We start from the raw sequence: 13,872 nt of genomic DNA, 5'->3' as shown, positions 1-13,872 counted from the left end.
CGACTACACAGCCAGGTTAAAGCGCAGCCTATGTCTGCATAACTTACGTCACTCAGGGGTGTGAAACCCCCCATCCCCCACCCCCAAGTCACATAAGTTACACTGACCTAAGCGCTCCTGTGCACACCACTGTGTGGGTGGGGGAGCTTCTCCTGCCAACCCAGCTTCTGCCACTTGCGGAGGTGGCTTTATTATGCTAAGGGGAGAGCTTTTTCCTCATCTTCATCAGACATGCTGTGGCACAGCTATATCAGTACAGCTGCGCCACTGAAGCGCTGTATGTTTAGCCCTGGTCCACACAATGAGTTTAGGTCGAATTTACCAGCATTAGATCGATTTAACCCTGCCCCTATCCACATGACGAAGCCATTTTTGTCGACTTAAAGGGCTCTTAAAATCTATTTCTGTACTCCTCCCCGAAGAGGGGATTAGCGCTGAAATCGACATCACTGGGTCAAATTTGGGATAGTGTGGACGCAATTCAATGGTATTGGCCTCCGGGAGCTCTCCCAGTGCTCCATTGTGGCCACTCTGGACAGCACTTTCAACTCAGATGCACTAGCCAGGTACACAGGAAAAGCCCTGGGAACTTTTGAATTCCATTTCCTGTTTGGCCAGCGTGGTGACCTCATCAGCACAGGTGACCATGCAGTCCCAGAATCGCAAAAGAGCTCCAGCATGGACTAGAGCGGGAGGTACTGGATCTGATCACTGTATCGGGAGATGAATCTGTGCAGGCAGAACTCTGTTCCAAAAGACGAAATGCCAGTATATTTGCCAAAATCTCCAAGGACATGATGGACAGAGGCTACAACAGGGACCCGCAGCAGTTCCACATGAAAATTAAGGAGCTCAGGCAAGCCTACCAAAGAGACAAACGGCTGCTCTGGGTCAGAGCCCCAGACATGCCGCTTCTATGATGAGCTGCATGCAATTCTAGGGAGCGCCCCTACCGCTACCCCACCCTTGTCCATGGACACCTGCAAGGGGGGAGTCTCACACAACAGGCATGAGAATTTTGGGGATGAGGAGGAGGACAGCGTGCAGCAGGCAAGCGGGGAATCCCTTCTCCCCGACAGCCAGGAACTGTTCATCACCCTGGAGCCAATACCCTACCAAGGAGGGCTCCCGGACCTTGAAGGCGGAGAAGGCACCTCTGGTGAGTAAATATAATATAAATATAAATAAATATATTTGTAAATATAATAAATGGTTTAAAAGCAAGCGTGTTTAATGATTGATTTGCCCTGAAGACTTGGGATGCATTCGCGGCCAGTACAGCCCCTCCTTTTAAATGGCCAACCCAATGGGTGCTTGGTATGGGAAAGGAGGGTGCTGCTGTTTGAAACCATTCCCACATGTTGTGAAGGTTGAAGAAGCCGAAAGACTGTGGCTTACCATGGCTGCCTGCAAGCTGAATTCTGTTGCCCGGCCCAGCATGTGTGATCTCTCTCGCCAAACCGGCAGGCCCTCAATATAGGAGGCAAAATGTGACCTTGTACTGAAAGCACATGTGCTATGTAATGTTAACAGGTTGGTTCACCGTGAAAGAGTCTACCCATTGTTCTCTAAACTGTGTCTTTTTAAATACTACTCTCCCTTTTTTTTTTTTTTCCTCCCGCAGCTGCAAATGTTTCAACACACCCTCTATCATCTCCATCCCAGAGGCTAGCACAGATAAGAAGGTGGAAAAAACTGCACTCGCGATGAAATGTTCTCTGACCAAGATAAAGGTGGCGGCAGCATGATGAGAGGAGGCAGGATGCAATGCTGAGGCTACTGGGGGATCAAACTGATACACTCTGGCATCTGGTAGAGCTGCAGGAAAGGCAGCAGGAGCACAGACCGTCACTGCAGCCCCTGTGTAAGCCTGCCCTCCTCCCCAAGTTCCATAGCCTCCTCACCCAGATGCCCAAGAACTTGGGGGCGGCCCTCCAGGCACCCAACCACTCCACCCCAGAGGACTGCCCAAGCAACAGAAGGCTGGCATTCAATAAGTTTTGAAGTGCAGTGTGGCCTTGTCCTTCCCTCCTCTCCCACGCCTCCCAGGCTACCTTGGCAGTTATCCCACTATTTGTGCGATTGAATTAATAAAGAATGCATGATTTTGAAACAACAATGACTTTATTGCCTCTGCAAGCGGTGATTGAAGAGGGGAGGGCGGCTGGCTTACAGGGAAGTAGAGTGAATCAAGGGAGCGGGTTTTCATCAAGGAGAAACAAACAGAACTCTCACACCATAGCCTGGCCAGTCATGAAACTGGTTTTCAAAGCTTCTCTGATGCACAGCATGCCCTGCTGTGCTCTTCTAATAGCCCTGGTGTCTGGCTGCATGTAATCAGTGGCCAGACGATTTGCCTCAACCTCCCACCGCACCATAAACATCTCCCCCTTTCTCTCACAGATATTGTGGAGCACACAGCAAGCAGTAATAACAATGGGAATATTGGTTTCTCTGAGGTCTAACTGGGTAGTAAACTGCACCAGCGCGCTTTTATATGTCCATGTGCACATTCTGCACTTGCTCAGCCTATAGTTGAACAGCTCCTGACTACTGTCCAGGGTGCCTGTGTACGGCTTCATGAGCTATGGCATTAAGGGGTAGGCTGGGTCCCCAAGGATAACTATAGGCATTTCAACATCCCCAACAGTTACTTCCCAGACCAGAAAATAAGTCCCTTCCTTCAGCCGTTTAAACAGACCAGAGTTCCTGAAGATGCGAGCGTCATGTACCTTTCCCGGCCATCTCACATTGATGTTGGTGAAACGTCCCTTGTGATCCACCAGTGCTTGCAACACCATTCAAAAGTACCCCTTGCAGTTTATGTACTGGCTGCCAAGGTAGTCCGGTCCCAAGCTAGGGATATGTTTTCCACCTATCACCCCACCACAGTTAGGGAACACCATTGCAGCAAAGCCATCCACTATGACCTGAACATTTCCCAGAGTCACTACCCTTGATAGCAGCAGCTCAGTGATTGCGTTGGCTACTTGGATCACAGCAGCCCCCACAGTAGATTTTACCCACTCCAAATTGATTCCCGACTAACTGGTAGCTGTCTGGCGTTGCAAGCTTCCAGAGGGCTATCGCCACTTGCTTCTGAACTATAAGAGCTGCCCTCATCTTGGTATTCTTGCACTTCAAGGCAGGGGAAAGCAAGTCACAAAGTTACATGAAAGTGCCCTTACGCATGTGAAAGTTTCGCAGCCACTGGGAATCATCCCAGACCTGCAACACTATGTGGTCCCACCAGTCTGTGCTTGTTTCCCGGGCTCAGAATTGGTGTTCCACAGCATGAGCCTGCCCCATTGCCACCAGGAGGGATAGCTCAGTGGTTTGAGCATTGGCCTGCTAAACCCAGGGTTGTCAGTTCAATCCTTGAGGGGGCCATTTAGGGATCTGGGGCAAAAATTGGGGATTGGCCCTGCTTTGAGCAGGGGGTTGGACTAGATGATCTCCTGAGGTCCCTTCCAACCCTGATATTCTATGATTCTAAGTAAGGATGTCCAAATTGCCGGGGCCCGTGCTTTGAAAGAGGTCTGTGTCCATGTCCTCATCACTCTCGTCACCACGCTGCCGTCGCCTCTTCACCTGCTTTTGCAGGTTCTGGTTCCACACATACTACAGGATAATGCGCGAGGTGTTTACGATGCTCATAACTGCCGCAGTGATCTGAGTGGGCTCTATGCTTGCTGTGGTATGGCGTTTGCAGGAGAGCAGAGTTGCAGCAGAAGCGGTGGCTAAAGACAAATGCCACGAGAATAGATATTTATAGAGAATGACAAGAGGACCTGCAAGGTGGATTCAGGAGAGCAGAGTTGATGGGGTGGAGGACGACAGTTAGCACCGCACGTTTTCTGGGGAAGAACATGCGTACCCGGGAGCCCATGACAGACAACATGGAGAAATTTGCTATTGAGACAATAGCAGCAGAGCAGAGTCGCAGTGGATGACGACGGTTAGCAGCACCCAGGAGGACCAGAATGGATCCCCCGAGCTGCAGGAGAGCAGAGTTGCAGTGGAAGTAATAGATGATGATGGTTAGCAGAGTTACTGCACCGTCTGCTGCCAGCAGCACCCAGGACACAACAGCGGCAATGTCGGTGAGCTGAGCTGAGTGGGCTGCATGCTTGCAGTGGTATGGCATCTGCGCAGAAAAAAGGTGCGAAACGATTGTCTGCCATTGCTTTCACGGAGGGAGGGGCGGCTGACAACATGTACCCAAAACCACCCGTGACAATGTTTTTGCCCCATCAGGCATTAGGAGCTTAACCCAGAATTCCAATGGGCGGCGGAGACTGCGGGAACTGTGGGATAGCTACCCACAGTGCACCGCTCTGTAAGTCGATGCTAGCCACGGTAGTGAGGACGCACTCTGCTGACTTAATGAGCTTAGTGTGGACATAACCAATCAACTGTATAAGATCGATTTCTAAAAATCAACTTCTATAATATTGATCTAATTTCATAGTGTAGACATACTCATAGACATGGCCTGAGACTCATTTCTCTAAACAAGAGAGAATAAAAGTTTTGGAAAGGGAGGGAGATAGAGCCTGGTCATGCCAAATAACTTCAAAGTGAAAGAAAGGAACTCCTGTGTCAGGCTTGGTCTACACTGAAAAGTTATATCAGCATAAGTACATTGGTCAGGGGTGAGAAAAACTACACCCTGACCGTGATAACTGTGCAGACAAAACCCCTGGTGGAGACACAGCTGCACCGGTGGATGGGGGCTTCCATCGACAGGGCTAACTTTGTTCAGGGCGGTGGTGTTCCTACACCAACGTAAAAACTTCTGTCAGTGTAGGCTACATGCAGGGCTGGGCCACAGCCTTTTGGCACCAGAGGCGGGGAGCTCAAATGATGCCCTCAGGCACCCTCGCTTGGGCCAAAACTTTGAAAGGTCTCAATTCTGCCTTCTTCCTGTTCTACTCCTCTCATGGTACTGCTCTGCTACCTACCCCAATAAAGGAGAACTAACAACTTTAAATGCCTTGTTCAAAAATTTTAAGTAACATGTAACTTTCAGATGCCTGAACAGCAAATGTAACTTTTATTGTCTGCATAGTAAACACTGGCATTTTTATCTGTTTGAATAATCAAAGTGGTGCTTTCCGTGCCTTCTTGGTTGCAAAGATTTGAACTGCTTTCTGAAGGTCCATAGTCTGGGCCAGCTCATGGTCTATTGGGATGGTTGCAAGGCCGAGTAGCCTCTCCTGTGTCATTGTGGAGCGTAGATGTGTTTTTATTAACTTCAGCTTGGAGAAGCTGCGTTCTCCACTGGCAACTGTTACAGGAAGTGTCAGAAGTATGTGCAGAGCAACAAAAGCATTTGGAAAGAGGGTGGTCATCTTATTTGTGCACATATATTCCAGAACAGCCTTTGGAGTTGATCCTGCTGAAATGTATCTTGAAAGGGCTTTCAGTTCATCACCTAAATCACTTGCATCAATATCGTGCATGTCATCATGTGTCAACACTGTCTGTAGTGCCCTGCATTGCTGGTGTAGGTCTTCTTCAGGTATAGTGAGGAGTTTTGGAATATCATACAACATCCCAAATAGACTGCTGTGTTCCTTGAGCTGCATGAAACGTTCTTTGACTGTATTGCACAATCTAGCACCTGGTTAAAGCATTCAACTTTGAATTGTTGTTTGGGGTCTCTTATGGGATTATCCCGTGCCTTGTAATCAAAATGTCGTCTTCTTCAGTGACTCTTGTATTCTTGAATGGGTGGGAAAATAGCTTCAGTGTGAAGTTCCTCTGCCAACTTCTGTGCACTCTTCAGAATGTTTTGAAATCCCTCATCTGACCGGTAAGGCTGTAGGTATGACTTTGCTTTGTCCAGTTGTTCCATTGCTCCAGATAGATCAAGGTCAACACCTTGGAGTCTCTTGCTTACAACATTTATTTCAAACAGTATGTCATGCAACAACACTAAGCCACACAGAAATTTGAAGTTATGTATGTTTCTGGTGATTCCATTTCCCTCTGCCACTGTTCTCCCACAAACAGTTCCTGTCATAGCATTATCCTCCATAATGACAACTATGGCATCATCTATTGTCCCAATTTGGTGTTTGATAGGCTTTATTGCCTCCACTCGACTTTCCCATCGTGTGGCACTCAGTGGTTTCATGTCAGAGAGGATGTTCCCAGATGTTGCTTCAAAATTTGCCATTGATGAGTTGATGCAGAGAAAAATACATAGATGCTTTGAATTACATTAAAAAATTCAGCAGCCTCACTAGAAGCTGATGCTCCATCACTGACCACCAAGTTCAATGAATGAGAACTGCATGGGACAAAAAAAGCTTGAGGGTTTAACTCTCGGATCCATGTCTGCACTCCTCTGTTCTTTCCTCTCATGTTGGCACCATTATCGTAACCCTGAACTCTCATGTCAGCTATTGCAATTCCCGTATCATCCAGCTTTTTAAGAAGCACATTTGTCAAACTAGCTCCTGTGGTATCCTCAATGTCAATAAATTATAGAAAATGCTCTGACAGTCACCGTTGCAGGGACATTTTCACTAGGTTCTGTTGTTACAAAATGCACCATTAAAGTCATTTGTTCCGTATGGCTGATGTCAGGTGTGCAGTCCAGAATAACAGAGTAATATCTTGCTGACTTCAGATCTGCCACAATCTTCTGTTTCAGAGTAGCAGCCGTGTTAGTCTGTATCCGCTAAAAGAAAAGGAGTACTTGTGGCACCTTAGAGACTAACAAATTTATTTGAGCATAAGCTTTCATGAGCTACAGCTCACTTCATCGGATGCATTCCACCACAATCTTCCGTTTGACATTTGTTGCTAGTAACTGTATGATCTCATTTTGAATTGTTTTTCCAAGGTAGTGGTGTGTGTACATTTCTTGGGTGGTGACTCTTCTTAGATGCTCCTAGAGTACAGCATCAAACTCAGCCATCAGCTCCACAGTTTTAAGGAAGTTTCCATTGTTTGGCACATACAGCTGATCTGAAGTGCCACGCAGTGCTAGGTTTTGGTAGCAAGCATTCTCACAATGGCAATGAGCCTTTTCAGAACATTTTGCCAGTAAAGAGACTCTGATGCAATCTTCTCTTGATGCTGATCGTCTATGGTGCCCTTTAACCTTAGTCTCATCTCAAGCTCTTTCGACCTATGGAATACTCTCTGGTGATTTGCTGCCTTCTCATGGCATGCCAGATTTCTAGCCAGATTTTTCCAGTCCTTTGTTCCTGTAGAACCCAATGTGGCTGGAACATTAGACTGGAAGAATTTGCAACAAAAACAGTATGCAGCATTCTGGGTCTTTGAGTACATAAGCCGTGGCCTCTCCACTTTGTCACCACTGGAGATTTCACGCCAGTAATGTGTTGGATGGACACTTCTATTTTCATTGTCTTTGGGGAACATGAAGTTTTTCACTTGCTGTGGCCCGTGCAGTACAAGGAAGTCCCTCAGGCTACTGCTCAAGTGGGTCCACAGTCCTGGATCATCTAGACTTAAGGAACTAAACTCAGCAGCAGCTGTTTCTTGTGCCTCCACCACACTCTTCTCTGATCTACACTTCTTTTCTTCAGGAATGTGCATGGTTAGATCCATTTGAGATGGAGATATGGATGCTGCAGTAGCTGCCAGGTCACCTGCACTCTAACTGGAAGATCAGGCATCTCCTCACCCCTCACATCCTCACTGGGGCCGGAAGGCTCACCGTGAACATTTGTGTCTATGTATCTCAGGAGAGCTCCTTCCTGCTTAGATAGAAAGCTTCCTTTGCTTTCTTTCTTTTTCTGAATGCTGCCCCAGAAGGGCGTTTTATTCTTTCACTGATGACTGCCGTTCTATGTCAGCTATAGTGGCTCTCAACACTCAATTGAAGGGGACAAATAAGCAGGCTGGTAGCAGGACCTGACTGAGGGAAGATATCAGCATCTTAAGGGCCTAACTGGCTCCTACTACTTCGGTTGACTGGCTGTTCCCCTCAAGTGGGTTCAGGAAAGCAGCAGGAAACAGGAAGCTCCCTGAGATTAATCAGTCCAGGCTCCTGGGGGTGCTGGAGAGGTATATAAGAGGCTCCTCCTCCTCTCTCTCCCTGCAGCTCCTACTGCTTTCTGTTATTCCCTCTCACCTTTTCTCCTGCCTGCCTGTTATGTCTCTTGTGCCCTCCTTCCTCCAGCACAGCACTCCACCATCTCTGTGCATCTAGAGCAGAGAGAATACATATGCACCAGCAGCAGATACAATTTTCTACACTCTGGGTCCTAGTGATGCCTCCCCCCCACAGTCTGGCACCTGAGGCAGCCACCTCAGTTCGCCTCATGGTAAGGCCAGCCCTGGCTACGTGTGCATTATGGGGCCATGCTGATATAGTTATGCCGGTGTAGTCTCCGTAGTATAGATACACCCCTGGACAATAGGAGAGAGAGCAGAAGCTTGAAGCTAAAGGAGGATTTGGACATGAGGAACAGCTTTTGGCAGTGAGAGCAACTTGAGGTAAGAATAAGGATTTCCAAGGTTATGGAGCATGGTGCAGTCTCTCTGCTGTTTCAGGATGTTGTCTCAGTTGGAGTTGTGGAGGATACTAGTGCAGTGAGTTAAGCTAACTTCCAATGTTCAGGAGAAGTTTGAGTTCGCTGCTTGGCCCTGTGAATTTGTCCCTTCCAGTCACAGAACCTCCCAGCTTTGAAAGAATGTGGGATTCCTTCTGTGTGTTTTGCTGATGCACTGCAATCCTTGAAATCTGGTGTGGATTTGTCTGACCTCAGCAGGGTGTCTTTTTCCGCTTGCAGGCTTCTGGAGTCACCTTTGCATGTACCTACCGGTCTGACTAAGTGCTTTGTCTGTCTGTCTGTGTCTTTCTCTCTCTCTCCACAAGCTGGAGAACCCAGCTGAAAATCTTCTTTAAACTGGACTAGGCAGCTTTGGGAGCTCCAGTTCCAAGGGAGTGGCTGGGAAATACTGGCTCCTAGCTCCTTTCCCAGCTAGGTGACTCCACCAAAGGTGCGATCCCTGGATTGGAATAAATACTATTGTGAAAGTCTGCCCTTCCCAAGCAACAAGGATGTCCCATGCAGTCACCTAACATTCCCATTGCTTGTGGGATCTTTGCATTATCTGGCATCTCGACCAGGCACCCAGCTGAGTAGCTGCAAGCTAGAGTGGGGACCTGGGCATGCCCTGTGGGAAGTGGGTAAGTACTGTGCGGCGTTTACAGGAAGCTACTATATAGTGGGAATGTAGAGCACATCACTAGCTCAGAAGCACATCCACATTTACCACTGTGCTGGTGTCTGCTGGGCCAGGCAGTCTCTTCTGGCACTAGACTGGTGGAAAAGATAAAGGGCAGTCTTGGCTGTTTGTCTGTAGATAAGATGACTTGGCAGGACTGGCTTTCACTGATAGTCCTCTATCCAGCCTGCCTTAAAGTTCATAGCAATTAACTATGGATGCTTGAGGCTCAGTTTCCTAGTAAATTTGTTCACACTAAATGTCTGTAACTGTGGCTGAGAGTGCCGTATGGTAGGGACAGTGCCTTCATCTCTATCTGGTGTAGGGCTGAGAACTATTTGGGGAATCATACCAGTCACAAAGGCCCTGTTCCCCCTGAAATGGAACTGAGCTAGACATGGCCTGCTCCTGACAAACATGGGCTAGGCTTGGTTTCAGTGTCTGAAAAACAAGGGGAAACCATTCCTTGTTAAAGATGTCTGGCTAAGGTGGGAAGACTAAAACCTCAGTTTCTAGATAGGGTTGTCATGCAACTAGGTCCTGTGCCCAGCAGTAACTGGGGTGTGGGAGAAGGTGGGACAGAACATGTAGTGTGGCAAAGGCCATGCTCTCCCACCTGTGCAAATCCACTTCAAAGGTGAAGCTCCTGCAGAGCTGCCTTCCAGAATTAGGGGAGTTGGGAGGGTGAGAATGAACCTCCCATTTCAGTATGCTCCTCACTTTACTGAATGGAAAAGTCCAGACCTTGTCCACAATGATCCAGCCATCCAAGGAGGCAATCCAAACAATATACCCAGATACTGCCCTGGGCACTCAGAGGGTGGAAGTATCGAAGGCGGTGCACAGGAAGGAGGCTTTCTCTGTCTGCCTTGGGGAAACATTCACAGTGGCTAAGGATTCCTGTTTCTTCTTGGAAGAAGTAGAAGATGGTCCCTTGGCTCCTAGGCCAGAAAAAGAGTTCATGCATCGGGACTTCAGGGATGAAGGAATGAAGATGGGTGAGAGACAGGTGCAAAAGCAGTGGATAGGGGTATGAACTGAGTGAAGGGGCTATGGGCCCACTTGGTTACTGGGGTGTTGGTATGTAATGCATGCAGAGTCTAGCTATTCCTTCCCTGTGAGAGAGGAGGGAGCAATTCTGCAGTTAGCCTCCTTTGCCTACAATACTCTAGCCTTTGTCTGTCCTTGGGGAGCAGACAGAACTGTCTAGGGTCAGCTAGTCTTGGTGTAAACCAGGGGTGGGGAACCTTTTTTTCTGTCATAGGCCATTGACTCACAGAAAAAAATCCATTGCAAGTCACTCACCCACCGGGGGTGTGTGTGGTGGGGCAGAGCTCGGGGATTCCTCCCCCCGCAGTGGGGTGAGCCAGCGCTCGCAACTTCAGCCTCGTGGGGGGGTGCCAAGACTTAGGGTTTCCCTCCCACAGTAGGTCCAGCCAGTGCTTGTGGCTCCAGCCCTGTGGGGCGGGGGAGAGTGGAGGCTCAGGGCTTCCCCCCCCCCCCCCCCCCGAGGTGGGATGAGCTGGTGCTCTCAGCTCCAGCCCTGCGGGGGGGGCGTTGCAACCTGGATGAAATTAACCAATGGGCTGGATCTGGCCTGTGGGCCGTAGGTTCTCCACCCCTGGTGTAAACCCTGTGGAGTCACTGGATTTAGAGGATGGAACTGGCTCGTGGCCTGGTAACTAGAGGCTGGAAATGACCAAACACAGAAAAGAAATCAGCTCCATTGTACTGACACAAGGTAGTCATCCTGGGGACCACTTCCTGCCATTTCCCTGGGAAGAGCAGAGAGTGAGCTCAGTGCTCTTCCACAACCTTTTACTCTTGTCACTTGGTCTCAAGCACTGCTATTTGCCTCTCAATTTGCTCTGGAGGCAGGTGCAGCCCTGCCATAATGGGTTCTCTGGTGCTGAGCTCTGCTTACAAAATGCTGCTGCGTAGGAAATCACTATCTGAAGAAACCCTGAGCCACTCTAGCACCTTCTTATAACTGAGAGTCTTCCTGCTTGTTTAGCCAGCTAGATGGGATAGCTGATGATGGGGAGAAGAGGGATATATTACTCTGGCCACATTTTTGCTGTGAGAAGATTTTCTGAAGGCCCTCTTGATTATGGGGTCTAACATTGTGTGGAAATCCTGTATTTTTCTCCTCTCCCAGCCAGCCACTCTGCAGAAGTGTCTGATGCTCCTGCATGTAGTCATCCTGCTGCAGAATGAGACTGAGTCCTGATCAGTCTAACTCTAGTGCTCTTGCAGGAGCAGGCAAGGCAATATGTGATTCTCTCCCACTACTGGTGTGGAAGGGAGGAGAGGGAGACAGGCGCACTTCTCCTGCCACCCTTCAATCCTGACCTGCCACATCCTTTGCTTTTCCAGTACTGCTGCTACATCTGCCAAAGAACCTTGGTTCTGACCTACAGACCCCCTACTATTCTGGTATCATGGCCTCTCCTGTACAGCAGCTGCCAACCCTCTGCCATGTTAAGATGTCCACAAGGTACTCTGCTGTGACCACAAAACTAATGTAATTTGTATTTTAAGGCAGGCTTGGAGTCTCCATTGGTGAAATGACCTCCTAACGGTACAGCCAACCTCGGGCATTCAAAAATCGTAAGTTTGGTTTTAAAATGCTTTTTAAAAATTTCACTTTTTGTAGTGCACTTGGGTCATGGTTTTTAAGCTTTTTATCTCAACAGCCATAAGGGCTGGGAACGCTTTAAAATGAAAACGGAGAATCTCATGTAATGGTATTACTCCAGGACCTGGGGCTCTAAGAAAATACCAGTGGTTCCCAGACTTGCAATAAAGTGGCAGCACTGTAAAAGCTATCCAACAGCCAGATAGCTTCCTTCTGTTTCTCGTTTGTCTCCTTCCCCACTAATAAAACCTCCACTCCTCAAAAGCCACCCCAGGGATTCTCCTACTTGGAGTTTGAGCTGGCTTTGCCATCCCACCAGCATCAGAGTGTGGTACATAGATCTACAAAGAAATCATTTTGTTTTTGTTTTTTATTTGCTAGTAAACTCTCCTGGCTGTCCCAGCACTCAAGCTGTTCGCAAGAGCAGACGGCACGTGATGCTGTAGGAATAACCAACTTGGAGGGCAAGCCTCTTGCTCTTCCTGGGGCTCAGGCTGACAGTGGCAGCTACCTTTCTCAGCGCTTCTGTTCACTATAAAATGTTCTCTCCAAGTCTGCATGTGGGGTCAGTGTGACCTAGTGACTGACATGGGGTCAGTGTGTAGGAGCTCTGGAAAGGGCTTGTACAAAAAAGGGTCCGTCTCATTTTCTGATGTGTATCTTCCACCAAGACAGACCCACTGGACTTCTGTAGGGCCTATGCTGCTCCAGGAGAGGCTTATGCCCTAACCAAATGCCAGCTACTTCGGGGTTGCATAGTATATCCAGCAGGGTTTGCAGTTCTGGGGTTGATTAATAGTTCTGGCAGCTAAAGAAACAATCTGTCTGATTCCTAAATTGAACGTTTGATGCAGAAACTGCAGAAAGAATGGACCTGGGTTCTCTGTCCTTTAGTCCCTTTTCTGACTGACTCCTAGATGGAGCATGGCTGCTCCACAGCACATTAAACAATTTTCAGCCTCCACCCCCAAACTCTCACGTGGGGTAGTTAGTCAGGACTGGAAACCAGAGTCTGACAGTGATTCATCTTTCCCTGGGAGGACTCAATACTGTTTAAAGGTAAACTGAGAAGGATTTTTTTTAAATTGTGCTTGTGCCTCTTGCTTCCTTGTGAAGGAGAAATAAGGCCTGGGAGATGGGTTAAATATGTTTTTAACTGCTTGTGTGTTACCCTAGAGATTTTCAGAGTGTAAAGTCTGGTGGTGGTGGAGGATGACTAGAAGTCCCAGGGATGTTTACTGTGAGTTCTACACTGTAACTGAAGGGGCAATGCAATGACTCTTTAACAAACACTTTATTTCTCCAAAATATGACTTGGTGAATGGTTAGCACAGTGACTCAAGCCGCTCCTCATCCCCTTCCCTCACCCACGCCTTCCCCTGCCAAATCTTAGTTTGACTAAAATCACCTCCCTTCTCAGGTGCTGCAGCTTCCATTCTGTTGGCTCTTGCGTTATCTCCATTTAATTAATTCTGAGCCATTGTAGCCTTCTGGCTTAAGCAGGACATCCGTTTCTAACACAGAAAAATCAATCAGAACAAGAAATATTACTACTACTTGGAGTACAAGCTCTTTGGGCAGGGATTGTCTCCTCATGTTTGTACCATGTCTAGCACAGTGGGGTCCTGGTCTACGAGTGGGGTTGCTACTACTGCAGTAAAATGTCTAAATCACTTAGCTCTTTGGCCTACAGGCACTAGAGGAGGCTTTTGCCTCTTGATTCTTCTGCACGTCATGGTAGACAGCACTAGGCTTATCCGAAAAGCCAAGTGTGGGCAGCAGTGGGGAAGGCTAGAGAAGACATGTGGGCTGTACTGCAACGGAAAGGAGGACCAATCCCAGTGCAGCTGCTGTGCCTGGGAAACCTCATTTAGTTTAGTCCATTCCAGCAGTGGGCTGTTCCTTTGCTCAGCTATTATAACAGCACCTTTCCCGCACAATGCCGTCATACTGCCCCACTGCTTCTATTTTAAATCTCTGGGACTGGATCTTGTGACACAGGGATTTGGCATCTCCCC

General features: G+C 48.2%; 1 protein-coding gene across 7 annotated transcripts in view; it reads left to right on the top strand.

Moving 5' to 3' along the window:
- PACSIN3 (protein kinase C and casein kinase substrate in neurons 3) overlaps nt 1-13,872 on the top strand; it is a 38,974-nt gene that overhangs the window by 12,802 nt on the left and 12,300 nt on the right. For 4 of the 7 annotated variants that reach the window (XM_073348244.2, XM_073348246.2, XM_078853298.1 and 1 more), the window contains one exon: nt 11,758-11,826. The gene's annotated coding sequence lies outside the window, so the exon portion shown is untranslated. The remainder of the gene's footprint in view (nt 1-11,757; nt 11,827-13,872) is intronic. The other 3 variants (XM_073348248.2, XM_073348247.2, XM_073348245.2) reach the window with 1 other exon arrangement.

Source organism: Lepidochelys kempii, chromosome 6 (genome assembly GCF_965140285.1).
Source record: "Lepidochelys kempii isolate rLepKem1 chromosome 6, rLepKem1.hap1, whole genome shotgun sequence".
NCBI lineage: Eukaryota > Metazoa > Chordata > Testudines > Cheloniidae > Lepidochelys > Lepidochelys kempii.
The sequence above is the reverse complement of the archived record's forward strand: the minus strand, read 5'-3'. Positions and strand labels throughout refer to the sequence as shown.